This window comes from Oreochromis aureus, linkage group 20 (assembly GCF_013358895.1).
Source record: "Oreochromis aureus strain Israel breed Guangdong linkage group 20, ZZ_aureus, whole genome shotgun sequence".
NCBI classification, from domain to species: Eukaryota; Metazoa; Chordata; class Actinopteri; order Cichliformes; family Cichlidae; genus Oreochromis; species Oreochromis aureus.
In genome coordinates, this window is record NC_052961.1 from 11,416,512 (window position 1) to 11,441,215 (window position 24,704).

General features: G+C 43.2%; 1 protein-coding gene across 1 annotated transcript in view; it reads right to left on the reverse strand.

Moving 5' to 3' along the window:
* camta1a (calmodulin binding transcription activator 1a) overlaps positions 1–24,704 on the reverse strand; it is a 233,829-nt gene that overhangs the window by 141,719 nt on the left and 67,406 nt on the right. The window contains exon 2 of the mRNA XM_039604808.1: positions 15,260–15,327. The gene's annotated coding sequence lies outside the window, so the exon portion shown is untranslated. The remainder of the gene's footprint in view (positions 1–15,259; positions 15,328–24,704) is intronic.

A 24,704-nucleotide genomic window follows, 5' to 3' on the forward strand; every position in this document is an offset into this window, starting at 1 on the left:
GGAATTGCCGGAAATAATGCCAGCAGAAGCATCCCCATATGAAACCAGTTTAGAATAGAATAACAATACGTGCAAATTAAGAACAGGCCACCAAATTCAGTAACAGAAATAAATCTGGTCTTATTCAATCATTATAGCACACCACGACAGCGTAACACAATTTAGCATTAATTTATGCCTCTAACTATCTTTTGTTCGACTATTTTATTTAAAAGAACAAGTATTCTGATGGTCTGAGACTTCAGATTAAAGCAGTTCACTGGATCTGTCTGAGGAATTTCAGCCTCTCAGCAACAACAACCAATAAACCAATAAACCATGCTGATAGTACAAATTTTTCTATTGTGTTGTGATACGAGAAGCTAGAAGTCGACGATGCTGTGGCCCTGAGGGAGGGTCTGAACAGCAGCAGTTTGTCTCTGTGGTAGGAAACCTCCATTCACACCTCCCACTGCATGAACATGCCAACCGCTTGCATTTACACTTCTGCTTTTCCGTTTTTCAACCTTTAAAAGGCACACAGAACAGCAAAGTTGCTCAAACTGTAAAATTCAATTGTAGTTGGCCATCTGTAACAACAACGACAGGTGACCTTTCTCCTGCAGTTTCACCTGCAGTTATTTAAGCTTGTTGTGTTCATGCAGTGCATGCCTCTGTTAGAACCTGTTAGTTGACTGTAAAGTTTATGAAATAGGTCTTAATGCCATATGGTCTGGTTAGAAATCTCCATTCAGTTCTTCGGTAAAAAGAGCAATCTGTAGAGGCAGTTTACACAACTCCGGGTGTCCATAGCAACAATAGTAGTAAATCACCAATGATAATAAAGAAAACAAATATCTCTGCTACTTTGGAATATTTGTTGTATCTTTTCTTTTAATTGGCTCACCAATTAAATCCATAACCATATACACACATCATTTGAAGAACACACATGGGCTCCAAAATACCATTTACTCTGCCTCTCTCTGTTGTCCTCTTTAGCCATTCAAGCTTTCACAGCCTGATCAATAGAATTCAGCAGGCCACAAACACAGAGGAGAGGGTGTGTGTGGAGGGGGTCCACTGGGAGAGACAATAAGGACACTGAGAATAAAACTGAGACCAGAGACACACAAACATAGACACACACTCACTCAAACACACACGTATACACAATCTGTCCTATATTCCCAACCCCGGCATTTACGTCAGCATCCTGTTTAAGACACTGGCCACTTAATGGAGCATAGCCAAGGCAGTATGTGTATTTGTGCGTGCGCGTGTGTGTGTGTGTGTGTGCCACTTCGGCGTAAGTACGTGTATGTGTAAATAATGTTGGGCAGAGAGAGTTTACCTGCTACAACAGAGGCTAAGGAAGGACACACTACTACAGTGGAACACACACAAAGTCAAGCACAATAGCCATTAAATCAAAAGCAATCTCTTTGCTCCTGGCAATTTATATACTGAGAGTTCTCACACATGCATGAACATGAACATACACATACACAAAACTGATGAATACCACTATCAAATACACCGTGAGACTATTAGGTTACTTCAAAAGTGTGGGAAAAAAAATGTGGGAGGAAATGAATGACATTCCAACAGTACATCCTCTCCAAACCTGAACAAAATGTGTCAGCAGTGGGAGTATAAAATCTCTGAATGAGAGTTTTTTGGCATAGGAGATATGGAGAGAAATCAATTTTAGGGCCAAGTATGGTGCCAAGGACGTCCAGAAGGGCATAGCTCTGTTGATCTGTTCATATCAATTTGCTCCTTCCTGCAGACAGAGAATGCCACAGTGTGTAGCGCTGCATCTTTAAGGAATATTGCCGTGATAACGGTGCCATAAAACACATCATTTTACAGTCAAACCATCTCTGTCTCAAATGCACTTGGAGCGGAAGCCATTTTCAAGCAACATAAAGTTTAACATGGCGCTACATCTGCCGAGCCGCTAGCTTCCACAGTACATGGGACTGAGCAATTTAATTAGGGGACATTGTGTAGCGCTGCAATGAGCTCCACCCTCTCTATCTGGACCAAATACCTCCTAAACTTGTGGTCATCTCTGAAAGAGCAGGGTGCATGCTAAACTGTGTTATCCAGTATGCAGTCAGACACCAGTCACACCATTGTGACACAAAATCCTTGCCTGAATGCAATTACACAGATGAGCAGTTTGTTTGTATCAGCCTCCAAGTTTCCATTTCTAAATAGCACGAGTAGGACAGATTTATGTCTTCTTGTGGTCGCTAATGATCTATTATAACACAACACTGTTGCTGAATGCAAAGTATACTCGTATTGAGATATTTGTGACCATCCAGTCGTCTTGGCTGCGTGGAATACAGCATTTCATTTAACTTAAACTGAAATTTTCTACATGAATACATATCGGAAATAAACCTATTCAAAGGCTAGAGCAATTCTACGTAAAACCATACCGAAACATTTTGAAAATAAAGTAGAGATTTAGATGAGTTGCTTTGATAGTTATTAGTCAACTGAGAAGTGGCTTTACCCCTGCAGAGATAACTTTTTAAATAATGTCTCCCTTGAAAAGTCTTAAAGAAAGTGTCCCTTAAAGTTTGCCTGATTTCTAATGGATCCTCCCTCCACTGAGCGTTTCAACTGCCTGCGTGAGAAGCAACCAGACCACTAATGCACCCTAACTCAGGATATATAGATTACAGATCCTCAAGCCCAAAAGTTTGATTTTTATCTTGACCATCTGAAAGCAGGACCCCAATATAAATTTAATGGCTCAGTGGTGATGGAGGGCTGGGAATGGTGAGGGACATAAAGCCTTACTAAAAGCCAAATGACATATATGCAACCTAGAAAGTAAACATGCTGCATGTCAATGATAGTGCAAACACTTTAATTTGTAAAATAAGTTGTGAAAACCATAGCCTCCACATCATTTGTTACCCAAGAGGTGAGGTGCACAATATAGGTTCCCTAATGGCAGTTCAGATAAACATGTGAGGTGTTTGGCTGTGGGTAAGAGGGGATTGGCCAGATGGAGACACAAAGGCAAAAGTTCAATTAAAATGTTGAGCGAATCAATTTGTTTGCCTTAATTACTTTGTTAATCTGTTGAAGCATCTACTTAAAAAAAAAAAATCCTGTGTCACATTTTCTGCTGTGATAATGGAGCTGCTGAGAGGGAGGGGCAGTTGCTTGGGTTGAGTGCTTTTTAAATGGCTCACCCTCTGGTTCTAAACACATCGCTCAGTATGTCTTCTCGCCCATCCCTGAGTCTCTTTTGGTGGGGTGTGTTGGTAATGAGGGCCTCCTGTAGTGTTGCGCTCCACTCCTCTGTTGGTGCAGAAAAGCGCACCCCCGCCATGTCCTGACATTCTGACAGATAGGAGCCGTGGAAAGCATATGGCCAACGTGGCAATGCCTCCAACGTCCTCCAAACTGTCGTAGGACTCAGGCATAATGAGTGGTAGAGATGAGACCAAGTCCTACACATAGGAAACGTTAGTCATCGAATTTTTTTCCTCATTTACCAAGGATCAACTAGACAACTTGGTTCATATAAGAGTCGAGAGATCCCATAAATTCGTGACTTCAGCATGACAGAGCCAGATTGGAACTCTTCAAGACCCAGAGAATATCTAGGCTGACTGCCAGACATTTGTTTTATAAAACAATGCGAGATCTTGCAGATACATTTGAATTTACACACTATAAATTCAGCAGAAAGAAATGTTCAGCTGGTTCAGCCATTGGGCTGCTTCTTACATGGATCACAACATAGAGTCAAATGGCAGATCAGGGTGGAAACAGAGAGAGACGTCTCTGACTGAAGCACAAGTGAGTGATGGTGTGTTGGGCCAGGAAGTGGCTGCTCTCCCTGTCAACTGTCAGTGCCTTTAATGTCCAGAAGCTGAGGTCCACGGTGACTAGACCTGATTTTAGATAAGGCACCCATCCAGCCATGCCCTCGACATGGCCTCCCTCTGGCCCAGACTACTCTGCCAGTCTCCTCTCCTCCCTCTGTCTAGCCTCTTATCCCAGACCGTCTAGACACCTCCCAGCACGCAATCCCTCACCCCAGCCAACCCGGGCCGTTCTTAGCTCTTCTGCTTTCTCCCCGCTCAACACTGTGTCACAAAACTGGCTGCTTGAGTGCTGTGAAGGGCTATTGAAAAGGACAGAACAATGCCAGGCAGTTGTCTCTCTTACTTTTTTTCAAGCCACTCCCTGTAAGGCTTAGAAAGCACTTCTCAGCATTGCATTTCAGTCCTTCTTTGAGAGCAACTGATATTATAACAATCTAAGATAAAGTTTATCATAGTCTCAAGTGTTGACTGTACACGTAGTGTGAACAATTATAACAAGGCAGTCAGCCCCAATCATTCTGTGATGTAGACACACCTCTGAAAAACAAAAGTAACAAGTGAAAATGCTTCATCCACTTTTGTGTATGCAGAAAGAATGTGAATGTGAACAATGAGAAAGCTAAGAGGCAATTACGGAGCCGATGGCTTCGAGTACAGACTGATCTACTGGTAGCGGTAAAACCACCCGAGAGGCTGTGCTCTGTAGCTACAACTGTCAGAGAAGCCACAGGGTGTGTGTAAAGGATGAAGACCTTTGCACCCTCATTGTCCAACAGGTGGCGTATACATACCACGCATTAATATTAGCCCTAATGAAAAGCCCTTTAACCCTAATGCGCTGTAGCAGAATGCATGGGGTTGCAATGTATCAGCTTTCCTTTTCACAAAGCCAGAGCCTCACACCCATGACTGATCTCTATTAAATTACATGGATTAAATCACAGATCCTTAATTAGGCCCCAATAAAAGTGTCATGCGGCTTTTGAAACCTCTGAGCAAGCTATGATTGGATAAAAATGTGAAAACATACTAAATGAAACTGGTTTACCACTGAGTGTGCGCCCCATGACTCTTGAGTGGAGCAGCAAAGCAGGGGGAAATAAAGTGTGGAGAAATAAGTAAGAGAGAGAGAAGGGAGACGCAGATGCAGAGAAAGAGCGAGAGGGGAGTCTCAGGGCGAGTCACACCTCTTTGCCTCAGAAAAGCTCTTAAATTCCATGTGTGACCTAGGGGAGAGAGCTCTAAAGAGTCAGCCTAAGATGCTGTGATACAGAATCTGACTGTTGCACAGCAATGAGCTAATACTGTCAGCCACAAGGAACACTGACAAGTTCCACGTGCATGGCACACAGCTTCTAGAGATAGGACAATCACTGCATGCAAGCATAAAATTTATTACGTGTGCATACAAAGTATAAACCTGCATAGGCTCACTTCTAAACACTTCAGAAAACACATCTGGGACTCGATTCTCTTTAAAAATTGGAGCGTAATGTTTCCCTGCTCCTCTGGACCCTTGCATTGCCTAGTGTCAGGATGGCCAGAAGCTTTTAAGTGCTTTAAACCCATAATAACCCTAATGCTTTGTCTCCCCCTGTGAGCTTTGTGTTTGTTCGTAGGAAAATGAAATGCGATCGAAATAGAAGCAAAGATGGGGATGTTCAGACATTTTGGAGGTTGCTGGGGATTTGCCGTCTGTAAAGGCATTAAAAAGGGAACAGAGAATAAACAGACTCCAAGGATGTGTTATGTGGTGACAGGGAAAGTCTGAGAAAGGCTGGGATAAAACTGTGAACACATACAGGAGCACAGCACACATTGGGCTTCTTATTTTGCCCTCTTCTCCTCTTGCACATTGGCTTGTTATGTTGTTTGTGATGTTTCTATTTTTGAGAACATGGGATTGAAAAAAATCCAGATCCACTGCCACAATGCATAGCAGGGAATAGTAAGCACACACAAACAAAAAACAGCCCCCAATCACCTTCCTACTTGCCACTAATCCTCTCTTTGCCAAATTGTGGGTGCAGTCACCCCTTATTTACTTCTTGAGGGACAGAGGGGGAAAGACAGCTATGGCTCTAGCTGTGAACAGACCACCCGATCTTCCCCTCAAAATGAGTCTTCTGCCAGAAGACACCAGAACGGTAGGTGGTACTCTCTCACCATTACATTTCGCTTTTATCTCACTTCCCCTTTGCCTCTCCATCCTCCTTTCATTTCTACTTTTTCTCACTCTTCTTCTTATACTGTAAACCGCCTAAGGTGATTATGGATTGCGATGGTGGTGGGTGGGGAAGGCGAATCCCTGTCTTTGTTTCCTTAAAATAGGTTTATTATTACTCAATACAGTTGAGAACCTCTGTGAGATTAACATTGTGGTTAGAGCTTGTAGGCTGCATCAATCGCAGCGTGTCGGCATATCAGCAGGATACACAAGAAATCAAACACATTCACTGGGGACACATAAAACTGAGTAATAAACTCATATTGAATATCTTTTAATCAAATACAGCATCATTCAGCTGAACAGAACTCGATGCCACGGGCCTCTGAAGAAGATGCTAGAAAGGAGCCAGTGACTGGTGGCTGGCTGTGTTTTGTCTGAACAGTGTTGCTCTGTTTGGAGGTCTGCATTGGAGCAGAGCCATGCCAACCATTACAGCATCACTCTATTTTCCTGTCTGGTTTTCTACCTGTCTGTCTTTTTCTCACTCTCTCTCTTCAGTGTGTCTATATGTCTGTCTCTCATACTCTCTCTTTCAGGCACAAAACCAAGGTGCACATTAGGTGCTGGTGCTGCACATTTGATGCTTGGCTGTCACTGTATCATTGTCTGGTGACATAAAGCGCAGTAAAGCACTGAGCAGTGATGAAGTGGAGGTGTTTTAAACCTGCGCTCGCTGGCACATTTCTTGCCTTTCAACCAATGTCATCTGGAGAGTGTTATCATCCCACTGTGAAAGTAGCCAATCCACACTCAAAATACTGAAGAGAGAAAGGAAACGAGAAAGAGCTTCTTCCACATCAGTACTTGCTCCATTATTCCGCCGGAGGCTTGATTAGACAGAGGGGATAATTTACGAGCCACTTCATTGCCAATTCAACGGGCACATCACCTGTAAATAATTGAAACCCTTCATGTCCGTTCCGACATAATCATATCGCTATCATGCTAATGTATCCAGCAGTGCTTTCCTTTGGGTCAGGCGCGGGACTGCTTTAAATCTTGGCTGACCTGTCTCCATAACTCTCCAGAGCGCAGCACTAACCTCTAGGAAACAGAAAAAATGACGATGATTGACTACACCAAGGAACGATGAAAAATTAAAAATACAGCAAACAAATACCTGACTTCTCAGCAAGCCAGCCGTGGGTTGCAGGTGGAGGGCAGGAATTTTGCACTGACTTGTTAATTATTTTTGCTTATGATGTGCATAAGGAAGATTCATCATCTTCTCATTTATTTATCTCTCTATGAGTTCTATCAGTCAAGCTGCAGTTTGAAAAGACGGCAAGATTTGAAAGGTTGTAGAAATTATGATAAGATGAGGGAGACAAGACAAATCAAACCCTTTGCTTTTTATTGTAGGGAATTGTATCATAGTGGGAATTGTCTCTCTCAAACACTCCTAATTATATGACTGTTTAACTGAATTGATGGCTATTTTTCTTACTTCATTTTAAAAATGTCATGAATATTAATTAATCCAATTTGAAATGGTTCTCACCTTTCCTTCTGCCCACTCCTCTCAAATGTGCATGACAAGAAGATTTGAATAATTTATCAATTGACTTATATTCGAATTGATTAATTCACTAATGCAAAATTAATACATGGTTATCCAGTACATTCCATCCCCGACACTCTGCCCCGTCTTTTATGAAGTAGTTAAAGAAGTAAGGGTCTTGCCTTGAGTAAAGTACTGACTGACAAAGCGGGCAGGAATGTCCACCTACTACAAATGTAATGATGATGTTTCATTAGAATCAACAGTGTCTCAGTCATACTAAGACAGGTAAGAACAACCTGAGTATTTCATGGTGAGTGAGGCATGTGCACTGGGGAACAGCTTTCTGCATGGTTAGGTAACAACTGACAACAAATAAATAAATGAAGGAATAAAAATCAATAGGCAAGCAAAAAAGGGATGAAGGCAAACTGTGGAGGTCAGCCTGGTCGGTGAAGGTCAAAGTTTAAGTAAATAAAGGAGCTATGAACCTGAATGCTCTGCGTATTAGTGGCCTTGATGTGTAAGGCGCACAGCAAGTCAGGTTACTGCTCTTTCGTGGTTGCAAAAAGATGAGAAGGTGCAAAGGGTCAGTCCTGCCATTTGACGTTTTTACACATTTTAATGGTGCCAAAAGGCAACTCATCATCTGCTGTACTTCCTGTACTGCAAAGCTCAGTTGGGGTGAAGAAATGGGACAGAATGTGTGCCAGTGTGTGTGCGCGTGTGTTTATGCACACTCATGTCGTGCCTGTTCTTTGCTGGTGATTCACCATGCTCTCTGGCAACGGTCCAGGACCTATTTTCTCCTTCTCTTTACATAACAGCGAAAAGTATCATCCAAGCAGTGTGTCCTGTCCTTTCTTTTCCTCCTCCTCCACCTCCTCCTCTTCACATTCCTCTGCCACTTCCTGTTTTTCCTTTCCCTATCCTCCACCTTCCTGTATGTGTGGGAGCTTTTAAGACATGACTGCGTTTTGCTCGATGGTGCTACTACTGTACACCAATAGGATCATAAAGTGACAAGTCATGAACAGACTTTCACAGACCGCACCCAAAGCAGAGAGTGGCAGACCAGATTCCAGGGAATGGCATAGAGAGGTGCGTGGGATGGAAAGCTGTTTAAAATACCCCCAAGGGTTTTCGAAAGGCCCAGGATCTGCTATCCGCTACACCATATGCCCACAGGACAGCACCCAACTGGGCACCAGGGTATGATGGGCTGAAAATAGGGACTTGCAGTCACAATCCTCACCGTACTGGCCAACATACGGCGATTCGGCACCAACGCAGCAGTGTGACAACGTGAAAGCAAAAAGTACAAAAGAAGGTGGAGAGCAAAGGGGGGTTCAAAAGAGAGTATGAAGGAAGAAAAGGGAAAGGAGCTGAAGGGAGTTTGCTTTATGGGGAGGGATGAGGGTGAAGAAAAACTGGAAGACTATGTGTGTATGTGTTGTGAGTTACAGGGTCTGTGTAGGAGAGATGTGTATGCAGGGTTTAGTCACTGGACTTCTCAGTGACTCAGGTGTGAATAATGTTGGGTCTTCTTTGTGTGTATGTGAGCGAGAGAGAGACCCAGGGGGAGAGAGAGCACAGCAAAGTGCTGGGTCGGTGTAGGGCTGGACGTCTATGTGTCTGGGTGGCTGAGGGCGAGCTCAGCTGTGTCTATGGCCTGCTCCACGACAGCCAGCCTGCACGCTGCTCACCGGTGCAGAAGCGCTAATTGAATTAAGTCTTTATTATCAGGCTGCAGAGGCAGCACTTCTCCCCATCTCGGCCCGCTTGGCTGACACTTTCTCCTTGAACACCTGCTTGACATCAACTTCCTCCTCTATTTATTTATCCCTTCTCTCCTGTGGCCAGCTACTGGCTGCACTCCTTCCTCCTCTCCACCTCTTTCTCATATTGGCATAACAAGCAAGGCTAGGCATGCTTATTTTTCATACTGCTTTTGTCTAGCTGTACTACACAATAATCCTCAACTTGTATAGACTAACTTGGAGCCCTCTACCACAGTCCTAAACTTTAATGTACTAAACTTTAATGTCTATTACCATACAAAAAGTGGCACATAATAAAAAGGATTAATTTCAAAGACAGATCATGCCCTTCCTGGCCTTCAGCAGCAGCAGCCCTGTTGCATGTAGGGGGAATAAAGGCAATAAAACTAGATGATGTTCTATGTTCTTTTGAATGGTCTCTAGTGAGCAAGCTGGCCAGGGTAATAAACAGCAGCTGGGATGCAAACTAACATATATCTAGTCCCCTGTCCATTTCCACTAGCCTCAGGCTCAGGCTGCTTCCCTGGGTTTGGCTTGGGCATTACTTTAGAGGACAGACAACAAGAGGCGCTATTAAGTTGGCTTGGAGTCTGAGGCCCAGGCACTTGGCACAACACTAGCTGTAATCTATTGACCGTTTGCATTCTCCCTCCCTTGCCCCAAAACCACAGGACTTTTCTCTATCTGTCAGTTGAATCCATTGCTCACCTCCCTCCATCTCTATCTGCTGTTTACCCACTCTATTTTTCTTTTTTTCTCTCTCTCGTCCAATGTCAGCTTAATCCCCCTCCATTCCATCTTTCTCCTGCACTTTCGTCTGTTTGCGTATGCCCCCCTCCCCACTCTTTCTCCTCACCACATCCATCACTATTCCTCCCATCTCCATCTCGTCTGTTCGCTTCTCTTATCGACATGTTTCCATTTTCTAAACTGCTCTCGCTCAATCATATTCACTCTTCCTTCAATGACCATTTTTCATTTTCTCACTTTCATTCACTCTTACGTTATGCTATCAGGGTTCACCTGACTCCTGTCCTCCCAGCTTTCCCAGGTGGGCCTTATTTCACCCAGTCTGCAAGGCCTGTCCTTGTCAGGGCTGTTGACTGGGTGGAAGCAGTGGGGTACAATGACCTCCAGGGCCCGACACAATGGGACAACCAAGTGTCACTATGCAAACAGCTCGGCTTTTCCCATGATGATTTGGGATGAAAATAACATAAGAGAAGCAGAAAATGCAGATAAAAAGAAGAGGGTGATCCCATTACAGTGGCTCACTAAACATTTTCTCCAGTTACATGTCATGTGGGCTTTTTTTTAATAGCCCCAGCTTGATTCAGGACGATATCGCCGTCTTAGAGTCTTAATTTCAGTGTTAGCTAATGAAATACCCCCTCATCTTCTATGCCTTTGTTTCTTTATGTATCTCTCTTTGAGCCGTCTCCTCACCCTCTTCCTTTCTCTTTCTCTCTCTCTTGCTCCTGCTGCTCCTGTCCTTTTCCACTCTCCTCTGAAACTCTGCCAGCCAACGAGTGCCACAAAGCATTAGGACCAAACACTATCAGACGCCCTTCTCAGGCACATCCTACACATCTCCCCCCAACACTTATACACACGCACACAGTCACTGAAGGTCCAGCACTTCCTCACACCATTTGCCAAACTTGATGACAGAAACACAGCTTACACATAGGGCTATGGAGGTTTTATTCACAATGACAGACTCACCCAGATACCAAGTCTCTTCCAAAATTGACACACACATAGTATGCAGGACTAGCGTGGTTTTTATTCAAAACACACACAGTTTCAGCTGTAATTATGTACACATGTCAGCTCCATATACTCATAAACACCTGCATAATTGCACAGTCATGAACTCTCAACTTTACGTGTATGCACGTATCACATGCATACACATGAGCAAATTCACCCATAAGCGTTAAAAACAATCCCCTCTGTCTATGTCTTTCCCACAGTCACAGACACTAAGATCTGCACAAATTCATAGGCACCCTACACAATAGCAAACACCATACACAATAGCAAACAAACAGTCATTAGCAGATCTCAGGCTGCCTCTCAGTTCTGCTCTACTCTGTTGTTGGTGTACCCGCGCCTCTGGGGTGGCGCCACTACTGTAGGTTTTAATAAAAGCATTGTCTTTGGAAGCTGTCTGAAGGGACTTGGTTTCATTTTGGAGTGCTGCTGCTGCTGTTTCTGTTGCTGTGGATGTGGGAGGAGAGAGGGCTATTGCGCTGGGACGTGGGGGCGGCTAGGTTCAGTGTCAATGCAGGGCCCTCCAAGGACTGGTGCTTATTGTTTGATAGTTTCAATATACAATGTGTGGGTGCGTGTGTGTGCGTTCGTGTATGTGTGTGTGTGCGTGAGTAAGAGAGAAGCAGTGTGTTCTGTGGTCATGTAAGCACATGTGTAAATGTATGCGCTCCAAACTAGTGCAAAAGTCAAAGCAAATAGCTGACACAACCCACCACTTCAACTTTCTAACAGCTACAGCTAGTCTACTGTATCGCTGCACACAGTAGACTAGCAGGTGTAAAAGCGGTCTCTGTGCTGTGTTTTGCAACGGATTTCTTTTAACCGGTTCAATAAAACAAACAGTGAAGACAAGAAGCACTAATGTGCAACTGCTTCAACATGAAACCATGTGATGTTCAGGGGATGCTCACGATAACGAGCTCTCTCTGTCCTACACACAGGTGTCCATTAGCTCTTTGGGCTGACCAATCTGTGACACCATCTAGTCAATAGTTACTCCATCTGTCAGCATTCAAACACCTCTAAACAGCCCCTTAAGGAGACATTTGTGTCATTTATGATGGACAATGAATGCCTGCTCTCAACAGGAGCGCAATGTTATGCCCATGATGAGGTCACATCAAATGTTATTGTCTAGATTTGGAACCACAATTCTTTTCCCTTCCTTCTGTTTCTACCTTTCTCCCACAGGCACCTTCAGATCCCATCAACTGAAGCAGTATGGTCACATCTTTAAAAAGCCAAAAGGAAAGAATGAGTATGGCTCTCCGGAAGGATGCAGTAGAGGAAAGTCCTAATTGTCCCTTTAAGTGTGTTCCCTCCTGTGGAGTGAAGGTGCGGGGTAACGGCCATCTTAAATCACAGCCTGGCCGTGGCCTTCATTAAAGCCATAATGCCAGGCTCTCCCTTTAATGGAAATGGAAGCCAGCGAGGCTGTGGGTGTAAATTAAAGTGTAAGGCCCGAGTAGGGAAAGATTTCCCCAGCTCTGACAGGTGCGGCCTGAATTAGCTGTAGTGCTGTTCAAGCAGTCAGTGGGAGAACACTGGTATTGATTTTAAGCACTGTTGCACTTCCTATCTGAAAGGGAATGTGTATTACTAGAGCTAAGCACATCAATCACTCAGCATTCCACCATTCTCCCCTGGCATGCTTCAGATTTTGAAATGATAAACAAACAGAAACAGACCCAAGCAAAAGATAACACTGGCTGTACTGTTACTGTATGCACATCAGCATGAACCCAGAGATACGTCTATGCATGTATGAAACAGGTCCACTTCGTTTTATCTTCCTTGTGTTGACAGGATGCCATCTCTATTCAAGGCATGTACAGCATCGCGTGTCACCTTGGTCAAACAGCTGGTGTCAGCTCCTTGAGCTCTGACTGTGGCCCACTCCCATCTTTATGACCTGCATGTGTCAGAGTTGTTACATGCATGCAGTGCAGCCATGTAGTGCTGTGCTTCTCTGTGTATGACCCTGCTGCTCATCTCTGCCTCCCATCATGCCCCACTAACCTGGAGTAAAAGCCCTGGCTGGGGGAGAATTAGCCTACTTAGCCTATTCCCCACAGGGGTCAACCCACACACAGGCACGCACACAGTGCACCCACAATCAGATGCATATACACCCGCCGAAATGCACCTGAAGATTTGTGATGACAAATGATAAGACATCACTTAAGCACAGGTGTTCCAAGCATGACCTTTCACCCGTGACCTTGAACAGAAAGCTTTCATGTAGAGTCTAGCCATCAATCAGCTACCATCAATCACACATATACGCCTCATCCTTTGACTCTCGCCAACCTTTCCCGGCCCCGACATCCATCACTACACCCTACCCTTCCACTGACATCTGGAAAAATACAAACACTTCACAAGCTTTCTCGCTGACTCTCCTGTTGGCAAACACACATACAGAGTAAACACACACATCTTGTGCTGAAAAGACAGGTACTCTAAAACATGAGATGTGTTATTGTGTTGTCAGGTGATCTGTAGATGCACACTAGGAGCTGCTCCCTGATGACATATCTGAGATATCAGCACCTGTGCTACGAGATGACATGGGGCTGAAGTCCCTGAGCACACTAAGACCACTGCATCACATACAGCAAGTGGTGACAGACTGTGGCCATCACTATCCTGAGGACCATTTGTCTAGAAAGTCACTGGATCACAAGTCTCTCACATCTCACACAAGAGTCATTTTTAGCCTGTCTTGTGCAGGATGATGCCAGTACTGTGACATTTGTAGCTCTCCAGGACCCCAAAACGTGGCCTTTTTTTGATTACGATCCCTTTTTTATTACTTAAGGTCACTTAAGGTACTAGAGCAAGATAAAAGAATGCATATACACTGAAGAGGAAATAAAGGTGACTGTACAGCCAACTACACAGGTCACACGAAAGAAAAAAGTATGATCTTGGATTCATTTTGGTAAATTAGACAGGAGTGGCTTAGGAAGAAGGAAGGATTCTTGATTTCAAAAAAAAAAAAAAAAAAAAAAAGGGTGTGCCTGATGCTCTTTTGGCCTAGAATTACACCAGAGAACATATTTTAATTGGTAGTGTTTTAATGCAGGACTATTATCAATGTCCCTCCGAGGCAGTGGAAGAGAGGAGGGGATGCGAGCAATCGGTTCTGTGTCAGTAAGCTCAGAGTCCACTTACGCACGGATGAGGTTTGCTAATAATGCCAACACAGCAATTCCAACTCAACGAAAAAAAAAAAAAGATAAAAAAAGGTTTAACATTGATTAGCTTATTCTAAATGCATGAACATGTAAACTTAAGCAAAAGGGATCGTGTTTAAATAGGCTGTATATGCTGGAGCTAAGAAAAGATTTTGTGGTCTTACGGTGCAACACTTCTGTTTGATAGTCCAACAAAGGCCAAAGATGCCAACACTAAAGCTGTATAATATGAAAAACAATATCCAAATACACTCAAGCTGAAATGTATCTAATGCTGTTAAATGTAAAAGGTTGCTATCACAGCTGCATCCGTTAATAGTCATTATTCCATGTATGTTAAATAATGGCATCACAGCCAGTGCTGCCACAGACACATTCTCTGACATTAAACTGCTTTTGCTGAAATTTGCTGAAAAACTGAGGAGGACATGCAAATTGGCACTATATGTATCTGCATACATTAATAAAATAAATTAGGTCCCATGCTGGAAAAACTATTCTATTTCAAATATAGCACTAGCTCTTGGCATTTTGTTCAACATGGGGGTGTAACATCTGACCTAGACAGTGGAGTGGTGAATGTGCAGACAGATAGAGGCACATTAACATAACATTCACAGCAGATGCTGCAGCAGTGCATGTTGTGTTAATTGGAGTGCTAAAAGGCAGTTATTAGTCATTATTAATATTCTATAATTTATCTGCAAACTGTAAACTTTTCTGAACAGCCATCAGCACCCTGTAATATTAAACATCCTACAGTAAACTTGAAGGTAATTTTGAGCCGCGCATAAGGGAAATTGCCTTGGAAAGAAAAAAAAAGGAAAAAACGAAAATGTAAATTTTGACTCATTGAGTGTAATACTTGCAGGACTATAAATCTTAAAAACCCTATGTTTTAAAGAGGGCAGTGAGTGTAATTGTCTTACCTTGTTTTAGGGGATGTCGTTAGCCATTCTTCATGCTTTTCAAATGTTATCAAGTAAGCTGCGATCTCCTGTGAAAAAGAGACGAGAGGAGAAGGAAGTGAGTGAGGCTTAGATATGTCATCTTTAATCACTGTTCTCTTGTGTTTGTTATACATCGGTGAGACTGCTTCATTGATATTCAGACAGTTTAACCAGCAGTGCAAACACAGGAAAGACGGAAACCGGGGCAGTGCTGGGGAGTTCAGCCAGGTAAATGCAGACTGCTAAAAGTAAAATGAAAGACAGAAGTGGAATGCAGCTGAGGTCAGATCATCTTCTGAGACTATCTTTGTTACAAAAGCTTTGATCAGGTTCTCCTCAGAGGACATCAAGGTGCTCTCTGAAAGATTGACGTCTCTGTGTTTGAGAGTGAGCAGCTTTTAACATTTTTGGTCCGATCCTCCCCCAAATCCCTTTGATCTGCCCTTGACACTTCTCTATGGATCAATCCACTCTTTAACCTTTGAATGATAATTACACGCCAGTCTCACAATATTGACATGTGTGTGTGTTGCTTCTTCAGAAAAGGCAGTAGATCCTTTGGAGTCAGTTGTGTACAGAGATGCTATAGACACCATGCTTAAAAAAAAAAAGCCCAAACTGCCACTGGCATAAATAGAGATACTTCAAACACTTTCATGTTTCCCATGCTTGCCCTGCCTACTGCATCAGTCTGAGTGTAAGGGAGAGCACGCTAGACCATACCCGGCCATTTTCTCACCAAACTAATGGGCAGAAATAAAAAGCACTTTGGATGCTGGTAGACAACCTAATGATTACCAGCGACAGCCAGCAATTCACTCTTCAGCAAGAACATTTGTCAGACTAGAGAGAGCTAGACACAAGGACAGAGCTGCTGCCATCTTCCACAAAAACACTGTCTTTTCAGTTTATAAGGATGCGTGTCTCTCCTCATGTTGGAGTGTCAACAAACCTTTAAGAGTAAATGTGTTTCTAAGATATTGTCTTGTTTGGTTTGTGAGCATAGGGTTTGAAAATAGCTTCCTTTGGGACTTCATGCTGTTACTTCACCTGTCCACACGGGGCAATAATGTCAACAAAAGCAGCAGCTGTTTCAAAAGTGCAAACTGGAAAAATATGACACATCCAGTGTGTGGCAGCATAAAGCAATCACATAAACCAGGACCATTTCTTCATTTCTTGCATCATTTTCTCTTCATTCATAAAAATTCTAAAATATGCACCACTGCAAGAAGGCACCAACTGGGCCTTCAAGGCCATGTCACAAGTGTGACCTGGCACAGACACTGGCGATAGCCCGTGGAGATGCTGCAGGGGGCTGTGGTGTGAGGGGTTTCCAGGCTGTCAGGGTTACCAACAAAAAAGGGGTGGTAGCATGACTGGCACTGTTGCCTCCAGGTGCACACTGGGAGATAATGCCCTGTTGATTAAGTTCTTGTTCTCCTGCCATAACGACCGGAGGCACAGAAGCCATGACAAGATGGCATCTTGAATTAATAAAATAACAGAAAGGAGATGAGGCTTTTCTAAAGGAGCTCGGGCAACTTTTGCTACGCAACAGAAAAATAAAACTGCATTGAAAGTATAAGAGCAGACAGTGACAACCTTGTTGATTTAATGAGCAAATAATCTTGTTATATAGACACCAAAACATGTAGAGCATGTGTGCTGAGCCAACAACAACAATTACAATATTCAAAGAAAAAACACAAACTAACCAGGTATCAAAAGGCATTACTGTTCTGCATCCATTAAATTGGACTAACATGCCTGTGATGTTATTTTGTGTTCATTCTGGGAGTTATAAACAGCAACAAGAAGCTCCTTCAGTGACCTTTGTGCCTGTTAGCACGAAGCCCTTTCCATCATTCTTGCCTTTAAAATCCAGCCACAGCTCCAGTCTCAGTCGCAGAGGATGAAATAGAGGGCCACATGGTCCCATATTTAGAAAAATTAAAACAAACAAGAAAGAAAGAAAGAAAGAAAGAAGCATGGCCCTTCCTCTGGCTCTTTCACACCCCTCCCTCTCTGAACAGATGCCAGGGATTATTCCAACCCCCCGACCAGCCATAAAGGTGCAATAATCTTATGGTGAGGAAACAAACAAAAACAGACGTGCAGCCATTAAACAGCTGCAAGGAGACAAAGTTTGCATGGGCGGCATAATGAGAGGCTAGCATGCGTTCAGGTTGAGCAAACACACTTGCGGGTTAGTGCAAGAGGGGTGGAGAGGGAAATGGGCAAGCGCTGTGCTGAGCACTGATGGTGTATCAAAGTCAAACCAGCAGCTGTCAATTGGCTCTGGACTCTATCTGCTGACCTTACTGCCTCTGGCCTACGCTCTCTCACTAGGGAAATATTCAGAGGAGGTTCTCTGTACACACAGCTCCATCCACACTCTCCCGCTTAGGTCAGAATCCACCTCGTGCAAGGTTGTTTGTACTTGCATGAGGTTTATGCCTCACCCTCCCTACTGACATGATCTTTGCTGTCATTTTACCTCCTGGTGTCGTTAAAATATACTGTACTGTACTCCTGTATTCGCCATATCCTGAATTAAGGCAACCTTTTTTTTTCTGAGCGTGATCTAAATAAATGCCAATCAGCAAAAGCTAAGAACTGGAGAGTGAGCAGGAGCAAAACCACCTCTAATTGACACCGTGCTTGCAAAAAAGAGGGTCTTTCATTTTCCAGGGGAAAGAACAACCCGGAGCTGTTTGTTGTAACCCAGCCATCTCATTTGTTTCTTTTGTCTCTGTAAAAGCTGCGACACACTGTTAGCAGAGGGGGCTGCCCCAGAACATGACGGAGCAGTCTAACAGTTTCAGGGCTGATGGAGATGGAGAGGAGGGTGTTTATGTGTGTGTGCGTGTGTGTGTGTTTCTGTCTACCCTGTTACAGTCAGAAGGCCTGATTACTGGTTACCTGTCTGTGCCTGACACGTTATTAACATGCTCCTCAAGCGGTGTCACTCCTGTACTCATCAGTGTGTCTCCCCTTTATTTCTCTCTTCTTATAGCATCCACCCACCCCCTCCTACCTCACCCACTGTCCTTTTTTTTTTCTTTCCCATTACCGTTGAGGTGAAAAGGAAAGCCACCATGAGAAAATTTTCATTTTGAGATGACTGGCTTTTACTGTCTTGCTTTTCAAATGATATTTTTCACTCTAGAGGTATAACATTTTCTCCAGAGAGAATCATCTTTTGAAATGTCTACCTATTTGAAATTGGAGATGACACTAACATATTCATCCCATTTCACTTCTTTGGACCAAGAAAGGGGAGTGGGTGCAGTAAACTCTCAGAAAAAAATTTTCACTATTTGGCTCATCCCCTATTTGAATGATGTTAAAATTAGATGCAGTGATAATCTTATGGGAACTGTTTGTAGAGCTGATTAGATGGATTTCACCCTTGCCCTTTCTTATTTCCACAAAAGTCAGAAAAAGATGACCCCAGTGTTTGATGGAGATATTCAGAGAGGATTCACTATTCTGGAAGAACCTGTTGCCAGATTGTTTTTGCTGTATCCTCTGATTTCCTGCATTACCACCAACTTTGATTTATGGAAAGAAAAGAGAGGTGTTGAGAGGACCAGAGCTTCAACATTTGGATGACAGGCCTGATTACTTGAAACAACTGTTGTTGTTGTCGCTGTTCCATTAGAAGGGGAGATAGGAGTCTTTTGGCATTATCTCAGGACAGATCAGACACCTGTCTCTAAACACCATTCATAATGCCTCGCTCTTGCTTCCGCATCCACAGAGCATTTGTGCCGACAGAAAAATTGAGGGCTGGAAACAATACAAAGCTGGGAGGACAAAACTCTAAGTGCATTTTATTCTGTGCAACTCCTGCATTAAAATACCCTTAGTTACATCATTGTCTGAGAATTGAGTCTTAGTTTTTAAAACCCACAATTTACTAGACATTATGTAAAAACATAGAGTAATGACTTATTTTTTTTTGGTGAGCTCTGTTATTTAAAACCAGACTTCATCACCCCAAAAATAGGATTCAACAATTACAGCATATGTTTATCCATTATTCCAGTTACATTGGTTCTCTACTGACACTAATGAAAATGCACTTAATGAATAGCTGTATTAGAAAAACTAACTTTAGCAACAGTATTGATTGCAGTAAAAGCCTGAGCCAATGAAATGAATATGCGAGAGCAAGAGGATGTGAAAGAATAGACGGAGCAAAGTCTGGTTAGAGAGCAGAGCACAGCGCCTCCAGCCTGCCTCATGGTGAAGTCTGGGGAATGCATCCTCAAAGCTTTGACCTTGCCCTACACTTGAAAGCAGGAAGTGAATGAAAGGGGGGGCCATGGGAGGGATATGGTTAGAGGAGCCCTCCCTGATGACCTGGGTTTTACTGTGGAGTGCCAGGTCATCTGATATTTCCTCCAGGGCAGCCCAGGAAACCAACCTGTCCAGGACTAGGCACAAATGCACTGGCTGATGTTTGGGGAGGGTGGAAGGAGTTTGCCAAAGTACCAGCTATCACAAGTTTAGACCAAAAAAAATGAAAATAAATAAAAATTGCAATTAGTTACAGACAGAGATGAGCACTAGATAACAGGAAAGAGAAGACGGATAGTAGAGTTACTGAAAATTTAGATAATAGAAACTGACTGAAAAGGAAAGAGTAAAAACAAAGTTTGAAGTTTAAATGCATTTAAACAAGAAAAGTATGGAGGTATATTGGTGATTTAAAAAGTGTGATTTGGTTCAATTCTGCAAGCAAACATACCTTAGCTGAATCATTTTGAGTTTTTTTAATTTATAATTCATGAATTCTTAATGCACTAGCAACAACGTATTACACACTGTATCCATGTAATCTCATACAGCCACATTTCTCTTTTAAGGGAGGAAAAGTGGTAAGGTAGAGTGAATCCATTTGAGCAAACTGTAACCTCCAGCTAGCCTTTAAGATTTTCTGAGCATGTCTCATAATAGGATGCAGTTGATCTGCTATCAAGACAAATGGTCAGTACGAAAGAGAGAGATGAGAGAGTTCAGAAAGCAAAAACAACAATAGGGTATGACGCTGTTGACAGCTGCACTTGGCATCTGTTGAAGAGGGGTGAGGCTGTCCTATGAGTGCCTGTGCTAGGTTAAAAAGATCCCCTCTCCAGCATACTGCTCATTAGAACCTGCATGGGGCTTCCCTTCTGAAAGGGAAGGGTGGAAGTCACACTGTGTCCACTCTGTTAATCCACTGTGACGAGCAAATGAGTTGTTCTGCAGTGGCTGTACCCACAACCTCAAACTATCCTGAAACTTTGGCAACTGATGTAACGGACTGATTTAAAGGCAAAAGGTGCATGACCATGGCACAAAACATTTCTGTGAGGAATAGCTGCTTAGCACACATGAACACCTTTACCACAAAAGGGCTTACTATGTGTTTAAAACACACCTCAGGCGATTTTGTTCTGTTTGTCCATCTAGCTGGCTATGTACCATCTCAGCTCCTGAAGCCCAGCCATACAGGAGGTGGAAAGAGCGAGACAAGCTGTCCACTGGCCTACATTATACATAGTTCTGGAATCAATTTGACATTGATCCTGGATAGCTTAGATGTTTTCCAGTAGTTGGTCAATGCCTCTCTTCACATTTCTGCTCGGCATGCTGGTCATAAGACTGTTCTGAAATAGGAGGCATTCTCCTGGGGAGACTCACTCCTCAACGCCTCCCTGCTCCCACAATCAATGTTACCTACAGCAGCTGCTCTGCCAGCACTCTCTTTTTTGTTTACTATATCACTTTTGCACACTATATTGTAGTTACGCACAAGAACAAGACCGAGCATAAGTGACAACAGCGGAGAAAGACGAGTCTTTACTCAGGGGAAATGTGTGTGTGTGTATGCAAGGTGATGAGGTGGCTTAATGTTTCCCTTTTCTTTTAATATGTCAGTGAGTATCTGTATATCGCAAAGACCGAACAGGTGTTTGCAATCAAGGCTGAACGGTACCACAAAGGTTTTTCAGAATTAAGGAGTAATTTTGCAAAAAGCAATTACAGTAAACACAGAACCAGCAACATTTAACCAGCATTCAGACAAAGCAAAGAAAAAAGCTATACTACCTAAATATAAATATACTAACTAACTCAGTTCACTACGTTATTTGAGAAACTATGAGGGACTGTGACGAGTCAAAAAATAAAGATGCTTTAATTAATATTACTAAACTACATTTTAGTCACGTGCTATCCCTAAAAGTCCCAATTTACACATCGTTTAATGCACCTCCGACCAAGGTAGGTAGAGAACCTTTTTTTAACCCGCATCTATTAGACAAGCTGTCCAAGATCAATAAGAAGGAAGTAAAAGTCGTAACAAGGTATTGCCAGTCGAACCAGAGGAGGCTCAGGCCTATAAGTCTCCCTCAGTGGCTTCACTGCAGGTCTCCTGATGCCCGCAAGTCAGTTGCCACCTGGGCCTCTCATTGTTTACCTCTGCAGCTGACTGTTATTAGAGCTGAAGGAAATGAACCCATAAAAAAACTTTTTTTTAATTTAACAGAATATATTATGATTTTAAAGTTGATGAGTGATTGCGATAAATGATCTTTATATCAACCCAAACAATTATGATTATATTCATTCCATAGTCAAGCAGCTATTCTCAATACTGTGCATCCCAGCAGCTATAAGATGAAGGGGAAGTGTGACAGAAAGAAGAAGACCAGGACCAAGAAGGAGCTGGCAGAAGGCAGGATTGTTTTGGCTTTGGTGCTAGAGCTGCTGTCTTGGATGTTCATTGAGAGGATGTAATTATTTGGCCTTGAAGGACTACAATGGTCAGCCACCGCCTCCCACAGGAGGCTACATCATCACAAAAGACAAATGAAGGAGGAAAGCAGAGACACTGGTGTACAGCTAAGCACAAGACAAACCTAGAAGAGTAAAAAAAAAATAGCTGGCATGGGAATGGATTTGCAGCATGTGGTGTCTGACAAAAAGTGAACTGGACATAAAGTTGACTGAGATGAAATACATCCATCTTTGCCAGCCACAATTTGTATGCGTTGTGACCCAGTGGCTGTTGCTATGGATGTGTGTGCCTGCTGATGTAAAGCCCATATGGGACCACCTACTGCTGTACCCTTGAGAGATGTATCTTGTGTAATAATTCTATTATACCTCTTTCTTCTTTTATCTATCGCTCCCCCTCTTTCCCTGCAGGCTCTAACTTCTGGCAAGACTCTAAGATATGTTTGAGGCTTGGTGGAAATGTGGAGCGCTACCTCGTAAACAGGGCAAAAACGCAGATGCATTGTGGTGGTTCGCTTCAGGGCGCGGCGGGAAGTGGCCAGGTTCACTTCCTGACACCCCATGGCTGTCTGACCTCTGGCGTCCGCGCTGCATGTCCTCTTCATCAGCTATGCAGCAGGATGTCTGTTCCCTCCCGCTGACAGCCCAACCAAGGAGAACGGAGAGTGGCGTAGTCTCCGTGATGCTGACCTTACCCCAGCCCCACTGCAGAGACTCCAGGCTGTTACCCCATTCTGTTGGCGAACTTTTATCCTCCTCCTCAAAACCCAACTTCTTGCCAACAAAAGTTAAAAAAAAACCTGCAGGAGCAGTCAAACTTACTAGACAAGAGGGTTCTCTCTGTGTCTCCTCTCTTTCTTATTCTTGGTTTTTTTCCCCCCTATTTGACAGATGCTCCAGCTTTGGTAGACAGCAGATATTGGAAGTGCCGTGTGAGCCAACAGCCAGCAGGTCTGTGTGATTTCTAATATAATTTCACGATTTGATCGCGAGCAGACATAAATGTTACATTTGTTGCATTCCTATGCTTTGGGAGAGAAAGATATTCCGGTGAAAATCCACTGAGAGGGCATTAAATGTCATCTAAATATAATTGAGGTGTGAGTTCTCCCGGTGGAAACATTGTAAGAATCTGAGCATTATATCCTTAAATATCATAAATTTTTTCCCCCCTCCAAAAGTCAAGAAGCAATGGAATCATGCATAAAAGAAGTGAGAGAGGAATCTAGAAGGTCGCCATTCACTTCATATCAATCAACTGATGTCAGCTTTCATTTTAGGGTAACTGTAGGACCTATCCAAAAAGGCAAAGATGAGCGGAAAGCGGCTGAGAGATTCTCACGTCTTCCTCAAAGGCACAAATGAGCAGAATTCTGTCTCATGTGATCCTGAGAGCCTATTTATTTCAGCTCCAAAATCAATTAATGCCCACATTATCCTCTGAATTCCACTATTCAATGCAGCCAAATGACTGGTGCACCCTTGCATGAAACCAATTTTAACTTTCAATCCATGATGCCTCCCAGAACCACCTACAGGTCTTCCTCCAGAACTGCAATTTTCCTTTGGCAGCATCTTCCACGTTTGTCTTTGAGCAAGTGGTGCACATTTGTTTAAAGTAGCCGTTTGCTGTGCTGAGAAGATGTTGGGTTTTTAAAAGTTAAAATCTTTGTTCAGCTACATAGTGAAATGGACTGAATGCAGAAAGTTCTGATATGAGGACAATATGTGACGAGAAGAGGTGAAGGACAAGAAGGAGAAAGAGATGGAGGAGGAGAGAATGAAGCAAAAGATGTTGTAAAAGGGCAAAATCTGATGGGTTTAATCTGACTGCTGTGAATGCTTTGAAAAGAAAAAGACTAAAAGACTGAGCCCAATTGTCACGTCCATCCACAGAAAGTGACATGTTCTGTTTTTGAGACAATGAGAAAAGACACGAAGACAAGACAGTTTGGAAATTTTACCAAGGCGAACGGTCAGATCTCCAGCTCAGGCCAATTAGCCAGCAGAAACTCCCCCCACCCAACTACTAATCAGTATGGAAGGATCACCCTTTGTCTGTCAGACCCCTGCCTTTATCTTCTTTTGCTACTCGGTGTACACCGTCGGCATAGCACGCAAACACATACACACATTTAATTCTTTCACGAAGCAGTTACATTCCTGCAACTTCCTTTTCTGTTCTTGTCATCTCTCTGTTCGCCTCTCAGCGCGCACACATCCAGGCGAAAAAACACGTATAAAAACACTGAATGCAAAGGCAAGTGCACATATAGCACCAGTCAAATCCTCACGTGAACTGCTATCATTTTATCTCCTCTCAGCTCCTGACATCTCACTGACAATGATGTGATTGTTAGTTCTAGAGGAGGGCTCCCTTTAATTGAAGTGGGTGTGAGTGCGTGTGTGTGTGTGTGTAGCTATCTGTCCAAAGCATCGCCTGGCCATAGCCGGTATTGTTTGGCCTATCAGACAAGCTGTCAAGTGTTCTTCCCCTCTCTCTCCCCCTCTCTCTCTCTCCTGGCTCTCTGCCGCTTTGTGTTCACGTTACAATAACGGGAATGTAGGACTGTGAAGGTCACAGATGCCTGAAGTCAAACCAGCTTGCTGGCATGAATGTTTTGTCTCCTAA